General features: G+C 40.0%; 1 protein-coding gene across 2 annotated transcripts in view; it reads right to left on the minus strand.

The window, feature by feature from the left end:
* RPL31 (ribosomal protein L31) overlaps window positions 1–10085 on the minus strand; it is a 277352-nt gene that overhangs the window by 181699 nt on the left and 85568 nt on the right. The window lies entirely within an intron of this gene.

Below are 10085 nucleotides of genomic sequence, written 5' to 3' on the forward strand. Positions count from 1 at the left end.
TTCATTTCACAAGGTACCATTCTTCAAGCAAAGAAACTTTTCTTTTTGTTCAGTTCAACCTACAGATGTGTGAATGTCTGTTAAACTCCTTCTCTTGGAATGCACGATGCTCAAAGAAGAAATACATTCTTAACAACATATTGAGTAAATTCTTCTGACATAGTTACTACATTTCTGCTGAAAACAAGAACAGATCTCTACAAAGTTGGTCAGGAACTCCAGGGAGACATCATCACTGCCTTTGATTTTTCTACCTTGAGGTTCAAAGAGCATGAGTAAGTTTATTGAAAAAGCAAGTACAGAATTATTTGAAGGGCAGGCTACCATGTCACATACTGAACGTTTCAGTGACATTAAGCAATAAAGCATGCCGTGTGGGGGTTGCCATATAATTTTGATTCTGGAGCTATTTAGGCTTGGGCATACTTTTTATCATTAGGACTTAATGTTTGCTATTGAGATTAGCACTTGAGTAACCTTCATCTTATATAAACTACTGGCTTCTTCATTTTGATGCCTTTTATGCAGTGGTAGGTTATACTGCACTACATTTTGCATCTGAACAGAAAATTACATGGGCCATTTCTCACGCTGGATACATTTCATCACATTCCTGCTCACGTAAAAGCGTTCAGGAGCTCCCCCTTTCAGTCAGGCTGTTGCACATTCCTGCAAGCTTTCATTCCCTATGCTGTCCTACTCAAGGGGTTCTTAAGCCTTTTATAGATGGTTTCTAATTCCCCTCAAAGGAAAAAGCACCCCTTACAGGCATATTTGAGAAAGACAGACTCTTGGAGTGGCTTAGACACCCAGTCTCTCAGACCCTTAGGTTTGTTCAGCCTTTCCTTTTATCCAGATCAATGATGTCACCAAACAACCAGGCACATGGGTAGATTTTTTCCCCCAGGGTGTGGAAAGAGAACTTGAAGATTCCCACCAGCTAAGAAAATTTGAATACAGGGAAGTATTTTGATTGTAAGCACACATACATAAAAAGTATACAGGCATTTGTGTGTGTGGGGGGGAACCAAAAGAAATTTAAAATGAAAGCAACCCTCTGTATTTCATGTGTGGCAGTACAAGCTGATCCTATCATCTTAAGTAGGACTATGAAAATCTACTTATCTCTTCAGAGGGACAGAAACAAAACTTCTACCACAAGCATGGACAAAATTCTGACACTGTGAAAAAGTATACATTGGCTGCATTCATATGTCACAATAAGCTGGTGACTGGTGTGGTGACTTATCATTAATTGGGAATGGGCAGTGTGCTAGTGCCACTGCCTGTTCACTCATTCCCCAGCGTGAGTGGGAGAAAAAACATCAACAGGAAGCCACAATTAATTTCTGTGATGTGCAGACCTGGGATCATGGTTTGTGGCTCCCAAATTAGCCAAGGCTCATACTTCAAAGTTGTGATGGGCTGGATGAGGGCTAGTAAGATGAACATGAATCCTAACAAAATGGAGACCTTGTGGGTAGGTGATGCTCATGGGTAGCCATTTTCCTTTCCCCCTTCAACCATCTCCCTTAAATCTGCTCCAGAGGGTTTTGGGTAATGGTGTAGAGAAGCAGGGACAGACAGGGATGAAGCACTGCCACTCAAAGCAGGGACAACTATATAATCTCTTGGTACTATCAGCTAATTCTCTGTGTGCCAAATCAGTAAGCTTTTCTCAGAGAGAAACCTACCAAAAAACCTTAGTAGAAGAAGATATAGGCTACATTAGCATGCATGGCTGAGGGATATACTGCCACTTTTAAAAAAAGAAGATTCCAATTATGACCAACCAAAATGTCACAAAACTGTGAGCAAGCTTTTGAGTCTGACAGAATTTTTCATCAGGCTGGATATTAAGCAAAGTGGGAGGTGGGTTGAGAAAGAAAAGCTGGCTTGCTATTGAAGTCACAGTGTCTGCAGTGATCAAAAATTCATTTTTGTTTCTCATCTTAGAAGGGGTGTGGGGATGGGGTTTGTCACAGAAGAGCACCCGCATTTCAGAACCTACCAGAACACAACTTGTTAGGTAATCCTCCAGAGCAGGTTTGAGGGGGGAAGGGTGTGGGTGGCTGCAAGGAGAATCACTGGAAATGGCTTCCCTCCCTATTCCACTGACAGAAGCGTTACAATCAGCTGAAACCACTTGGATACAGCCAACATCTTTAGGATTGTTATGCGTGAATATATGTATATACTCAGATCAGACACATGGAGTGGGAAATAATGCATCTGAAACAGAGATCCAGCAGGGCATCAACTATTTTGGTGTTTTGATGATGGCTGAAAACCTATGTATTTGTACACGTATCCCAGGGCCCCTGATGTTTTACTACCAGTTTTTTTTATCAGTTCTTGGATGCTATAGCTGTATTTTTAATTGTGTTTTACTGCATTGTTTTAATGTATTAAGAATCTCCTTGATATTATTTTTAATTAAAGTAGTTCTATAAATGACAAATATAATTAATGAACAAATAATGCAAAATGGTATGACAAATAAGGCAGAATGCTGTTGAAGCAGCAGCCTGGAAGTTCAGAAAATGGATCTAAGATCATTACAGGATCATATCAAAACACTGTAAGATAACTGCTTTGTGACCTTTTTTGTCTGTTTTATTTTCTGTGCATCTCTGTTGAGTTTTAATACCTTCATGGTAGGTATTAAACTGAATTCTTCTCAACGTTCCCTTTTAAAAAAATCCACCAAATATAGTTATTGTTTTAAGAAGCATTTTGCCTTAAAAGTTCAAGGTTACTCTAGAGCCACCTACTTAATTTCCCCCTCTTGGGGAACACGGGAACGGCTATCAACTATAATTGGGGGAGGGGCTAGCATAGCTATATGCCTTGTGAAGGAACATGCTGTATCATATGCAGTATGTTCCATATACTACCTCTTCAACAGCTTATGAGATTCAGATCGGACTGATGGTTGATCCAAATATTTATTTACAGAATCCTGTCCTTCCAGCAAGGAACACAAAGTGACATACGTGGTTCCTCCCCTTTATCTTCCCAACAAGCTTGTGAACCTCATTGCCAAATGAGAATCTGAATCCACATTTCCCCAATAAGCCTCAGTATTGGACTTACTTGACTCACTTAACCACATTTGCTGTAGAATCAACATAGTGGATGCCATTTTTGTTTTTAAGCTTATCCATCACTTATTCTGCTGACTGAGACAGTGCCAGAAGCATGACAGAAGCATGAGAGATTAAAACCATATTGTCAAGTCATAAAGGGAACAATTCCCTGGTCACCATCCCTCACATGTCAAAGTGCCTTTTCGCACATGGAGCCAAAGATGAGTCTTTTTATTCCTAGTATCTGTAAATTAAATGCAATGCCTGCAGTTGCTAGAAGATATCTTATTTGCATTCTCTCCCACATCAACAACATTCACATAAGGCACAGAGTGCGTATGAAAGGCAGGTCAAAAGCACTTTTTTCATATCATATCTGAACAGGATTTACAGGTGCATCTATGCTACTTAAACAGGTTTCACTATCATGACTTCCGTCAAATAATCTTTGTAATTGTAATGCTTGAGATCACCTGATAATTATTTGCAATCTTTACTCTCCCCATAAGTTCTCAGGAAAAAGCAGCTTTGGCAGTTAAAGGGGCTTAGGTCTGAAGGATAAAGGGACCCTAAACATTATCCTGTTATATCATCATGACCTTTGATGGCCAGTTCCACTCAGAACCTGCTTTATGCCCTATCTTCCAAGCCAAATGAGATGTGTTGTGGAAGATCTGTGATTAGGGTCTCCTATGGTTTTTGTTTGCAATATACCCTGCTGTATCTGCCTGAAATGTTGCAGTGACATTACCTCATTGATTTGCCAGCCAAGTAGGGATCAATATGCAAGCTGACTGTACTGATTATCTTGCAGATACACTGGAGGCACATTACTTTCGAAGGCAATGCAATGACACATTTAAATCTCTTAACTATTGCAAATTTAGCTTAATATAGTGGCCTCTGTGGAGAAGAGTGCCATCTTCTGGAGATAACTAAGCTCTTCTGTGTTTGTCTCTTATATTCATGGAATATAAATTCATAGGCCGTTTTCATACAAGAAACTAGTTGTCCCCCATATGTGCAATGTTCATTTGAGGTGGGAGAAAAACTGGATGTATATTCTTGTAAATGTTTGGTTTACGTTTGCATTATACACCATTGTAAGGAAAAGCTGACTTTTTACTTGTAGCTGGGTATTTTCACATTATGGAACTGAAACTGGATTTGAGAGTAAATTATGCTTTTAAATGTTAAAGGTTTTTAAATAAGACCAGCAAGTAATTTATATAATGCTCACCTAAAGCAACATAGTTAACAGAATGTATATGTTGCTATTTTATAGTTTTATATTGATTGGTTGTTTTTGTTGTGCTTTATAATTCAGTTTTGTATACTGCTAGATAAATACTTTTAAATGTAAAGTTATAAAGTGGTATATACCTATTTTGAAATAAATAAAGATATAGTTTATCAGCTTGGTAGGGCTAGGTACACCCCTAAAAGTTAGATTTGTCCCCTGGGCACCCACTTGATGATCCTTATTTTATTTTAATCTCAAACAAAGGAAGAATAATCCATTTTGACCAAATTCAGATACACATTCTCCATGATCAAGGCTGACCCAGCCACACAGCAAGGTGTAACTGTTCCAGGCAGTATCACAAGGGGAGGTTAGATGAAATCAGAAACTGGGATCTGATGGTGCATCAAAATGTTTTTAAGTGTTGTCCTTGGGGCGAAGGGGGCAACATTTGGCTTGTGCTTCAGGTAGCAACATGTCTTAAGCCATATCTATCCATGACTGCTTTTGATCCTTTTAAACTAGCCTGCCATTCAGATTATAACACACAAAACTAATTTTGAGTTTCATAACAAACACAAACAAGCATACAACTAGCATTCCTTCATTTATTTACACAATATATACTGCTTAATATAAAAACAAATCTCTATGGGGAAACATAGATCTAATATTATGAAATATATACATGTTAAAAAACAACAAACCAGCCAGAAGATGACATACTACAAGAGGCATGGTTGTTGGTTTAAATACAAAAGGGCACCTACTAAGCAACTCTACTTAAGCAAACATTATTAGTTACATCCACAAAGAAGATACGTAGTAACAAATCCAAGTCCTAGAAAACCCTCACAATACATTTTGGAGACTGGGACTAAATTAAAACTTTAGCATTCACTTTTGTGGGCACCAAATCATTGCCCCCAGGTCTGGCCCAAGACATTTTGCAGCCCTACGTGGAACTGAAAATAGTCTCCCTGACCAAGTCAAGTGAAGTCTAAGTGTGGTTTTCAACTAACCCCTTGTGCTAGCAGAACAACTTCAATCAGTACAAGTTGATTCCCCCCTCTCCCTCCCCACATGCTCTACACCATCCCCAAATCTACTCCGGAAGGTTGGGGGAAAACCCAGGACAGACTTAGGATATGTGTGGTGTGAGGAGAAATCCCTTAACACTAGTTGAAGTTGTTCCACTAGCACAAGAGGTTAGAGGAATACTGCCCTCAGTAATCAAAGTGCACCGGATTGAATTTATTTGTCTATTTATTTATTCCATTTACATAACTCTAGCAGTAAATTGGCACCTGGGGACAAGTGCCTTTCTCTGGGAATAAAAGTCCAACAATAATAAATATCTGCACTGGCCTTTCATGACACTCAAAATCAGCAGCCTGTGACAGCCACTTCACTCTGCCTAATGGTAGGGCTGGGTCTGCCTTCCATTGTTAGACAAACACTTCTCTCTGCTATATCTACTTCACAAGAACCCACCCAAACAACATGTAGCAGATTAAATAAGGACTGAAAGATTCCAAGGAAACAAGAAACAGTGAGTGGGAACCCAGTGACATTACCTTTCCCAATTGGTGAATCCTTAAAGTAGGCTCTTTAGGAGGCCAGAGGGTGCATTTGGAATTCTGAGAAAGTGCCATGGACACAAAATGGGTACCACATCTACAAGCACAGAAATAGGGGTAGGAATACAAAATGGCATGAAAGTATGCCTACACCAATCCTCACCTTCAAAAGGGAAAAAGGCATCTACATCAGCCACCACTGCCTTCATTCAGAGAGGGGCTCAGTGCACTGCTCCTCTGTTCAGAATGAAAGGGAGGGTGGGTGTCAAATCCTCACATCCAATCAAATGGGGACATGTTTAAGGGGGTATGCTCAACATAGGAGAGGCTGATCCAATGCAAACAGCAACTGAGGAGGAAGAGTAAGTGGACTTGTGGATTTTTGAGGGGATGTTTACTAAGAAGGTAGTGGCAGGCATATTGGTGCCCATGGGTCCCATGTTGGCAATCCCTGCTTTAATAAACAACTCAAGGATCTTACCTGCTGTGTCAATTGCCAGTGAGATGGCTAAACATCATGAACAAAGATGCATGGGGTAGAGGCACACACATCCATCCATGTCTATGGAACAAGCATAAGGTTTATTAATCCCAGCAGAAAACTTCCTCAGGGAAGATCTGGGAGTGAGAGCTTTTCTCCTTAAGAGTATTACTTCAGTTTGGCTATGTCTTCTAAAATGTAGGTTGGGGTCACCGCGAAGTGATGACTGGCCTCCTGTTACTCCACATTTCATGCCCCAGGATAGCTAAACTGGGGTGGTGGTCTTATTGGGTATCAATAGGGCACGTAATGACATAAAAACTGGGCTTTAGCACAGTTTATTATACAGCCACAACAGTGGCTATATACTATAGTCAGCATGGAATTTTTGCATTCCGCCATGTTAAATTGAAAATACCCCCATGCCATTCTGATGCTTCCCATAAGCTCATTTCAAAACAAAACCTTACAAAACTTACAGTCCTGAACTCAGAAACACTTGCTTAACAACCCTCTAAAATTTCATGGCGATACACAAAACGGAGAGAATCAAGAGTTCAAAGTGTAAAAAGAGAGAAAAAAGTCCAAAAAGCATGTTTTTTCTGAGAGTTCTCATAATCTGTTGAAATTCAATAAATCAGCCATGTTCAGAGTACCTGTAATCCTATTACTGACCTTGTCCCATACTCTGACCTTCATCTTCTGCAGTTTAAAAGTTAAAAATATGCCTGGCTGAGTTTTAATTAATTTAAGAAATTTAGCATTGAACTCAATGATAAGGCCAGACATGCTCAGTAAGAACCAACTGTCAGTGTTCTAAAAGCCAGACTCACAGCTGTTTGGCTTGGCTACTCAGGGGGCCACACCCACACCAGACCTTTATTTCACTTTAGATAGTCATGGCTTCTCCCAGAAAATCCTGGGAAGTGTAGTTTGTGAAGGGTGCTGAGAGGAGACTCCCATTCCCGTGACAGAGCACCAATGGCCAGAGAAGTTTAACAGTCAGCTGCTCTGACTGAAGCTCTGTGAGAGAAAGAGGGCCTCTCCTAGCAACTCTCCTTCTGATTTCTTGACTACTGTACAAAAATAAAAGTTACATTAGCTGCTCTGCTCACTTTCACCACTGGCCACACCAACCACTAGCAAGTGACCTCTGGAAGGTTGCCCAGAAATGAATGTGGTGCTTAGGCTGAAAAAGGTTCCCTGTGCCTGTCATGACATTTTCCTGATAGCAATTGCAAAACAAAACCATTTTGATTTGCAGTGATGATTAAAAGCACACACACACCAACCAACCAACCTGGTTTATTGCCCTGACTGCATGCTTGTAAGGCTTCCACTCTGCCATGAGGTTAAACCAATCTCATTATCTGCATCCTGTGGAGTCCTCATTTTTACTAAAAGCCTTTTAATTGGTCAATATGATTGATGTGCCAGGAAGTGAACAGAAGATGAGAAATCATTCTTGCAGATGTAGGAAGAAGCAGGGAGAAGAGATAAATTGCAGCCTTCATGAGTCCCTAATAGACCATTCCTGTGCCTCACACAGAGCTCTTTTAGAATGCAATCCTGTTCCAAGTTTCTTAAACCAAATATTCTATCTTGTTATATCCTTATGGATGATAATGGTAATTTAATGTTTTTATTATTGTAAGCAGATCAGAAAATATTGTCATTGGCAGCATATATTGTTAATTAATAAATGTTAATTTGAAATTTTAATAGAAGATTCCTCCCGCTATGTAGAATACTTGTGTGCACTGCAGAATTTTGCAAACTCCCAAACTTAATGTCTAATACACAAACACATGGAAAGGTGGCCTGTAGGCCCTTTTAAATATGGAAGAGCTTGTTTTCTCTCAGTGGTGGAGGAACACCAGTCTGCAGGCCAATCCTGGTCTACCAGGAGGTCCTATATGCCCTGCGAAGCCATTTCCCCTAAACCACACCCACCAGTTAATCAGCTGGAATCTCTGGGCGATATCAGCTGGTGGTGGTGGGGTTCAGTCCTGCTAGGGAAGCTCCTGCAGGGAATGTGCTGGTGAAGCAGACCCCTGCAGAGAGCAAGACTGAACCCTCCACTCATTGGTTGGAGAGTTCAGTCCTGTTGGGTGTTGGATGATCTCTGTTGCTTGTCTAACGTTTGTGATGGTCCCTAAAATCAGACTAGCATCCTCTGTATTGGACAGCAGAGAAGTACAGAAAGGGGCTTAAATCTTTCTACACCCAAATCACCCCCACATTGTTTCCTCTTGCTCCCTAACATTTCCTACCCTCACGTGTGTTTGCCTTCATAATGTAAATTAAATTGTTTTGAAATGCTAAGAAAGCATTTTTGTGAAGGTTCAGACAGCTTAAAATGGGCATTGCCAAGTACATCTGATATTTGCACACCAAACTGGTTTTATAAAAAGAGATATATTTCAAGTCCAGCCTACACACTTTAAAATATGGTACCATACACATGGTACCAATGTTTAAATGGTAAAAATATGCCACATATTGTAAATAGCATGCATGCATTTGAATAGCTGAATTTCAATGCTAAAAAAAACCCCAACCCATACAAGATGATAAAGGCTTGCCCTCTGCTGCCTTAGAAGTCAAGACTAGAACCAATGGGCTTAAATTACAGGAAGAAAGAGTTTGTCTGAACATTAGAACTTCTTCAGCAATGGAACTGATTCCAAGCCCTTACTGAGCCTCTTCCAGCATATGATGGATAGCCATCTGATAGGGATGCTCTTCCTCTGGATTTCCTGCAGGAAGTCAGACAAGATGGTCCACAAGGCCCCCTCCAACATACCCTTGACTCCATGAAGTGGTGGCCCAATCCTTCCATGTATATTTGCAGATAAAATCCAACATGCACCACCAAAACATATACATATGGCAGCATGTGTATATTATACCAGTGGACACTTTTCGTATCTAGTTTCAAAATGTTAAGTGTAAATTCACTCTTAAGAGTTAGGGAAAGTCATCTGAAATAACTTGTAGTAGAGTTCGTCCTGTGCTATACTATCCCAGACTGCAGATGGATTGACTACTCCCTCATATAAGAAAACTTTCCTACACAGGGAAAGCTAGCATGTCAGGTTGTTGGCAGTGTTATCTTTCTAGGTGCAGTTTCTTGTTTTACAGGAGCAATGCTGCAACATACATTGCGCAGGGAGTTAAACTAATAACCTCCAGGGTCTCCCTGCAAACTCTAAAACTGTATGATTCTACATTGATCTCCCACTCTAAAGGTTTTTCTGCATGTTTGGATTGGCCATTGTAATTAATCTATTACTCAATAAAACAGCCACAAGTTGACTGCATTCTACTGCATCATTGTTATTACAACTTTTATAGGCAACAAAAATATTTACTGCTGTCATATCTTTCTACTTTCAATTAAAAGACTGAATAGTACTGCTTCATTCGGGAGCGGGATAGAAGATATTCAACCATTAAGGTTGCAACATATACACATTTACCTGGGAATAAGTCCTACTGAGCATAGGGGGACCTACCTCTGAGAAAACATGTAGAAGACTGTATTGAAAATTGCATTAGTTTTACCAAATTCAAGAACATGGGGTGGGGAATTATAACTGTTTACAAATATAATGAAGTATTTCAAGCTCAGATGAAAAACTCACAGTATCTCCATGAGACAGTCAATAAATTTCTGAGCTTTCAGGATT

The sequence above is a fragment of the Rhineura floridana genome, chromosome 5 (assembly GCF_030035675.1).
Source record: "Rhineura floridana isolate rRhiFlo1 chromosome 5, rRhiFlo1.hap2, whole genome shotgun sequence".
Lineage (NCBI taxonomy): Eukaryota > Metazoa > Chordata > Lepidosauria > Squamata > Rhineuridae > Rhineura > Rhineura floridana.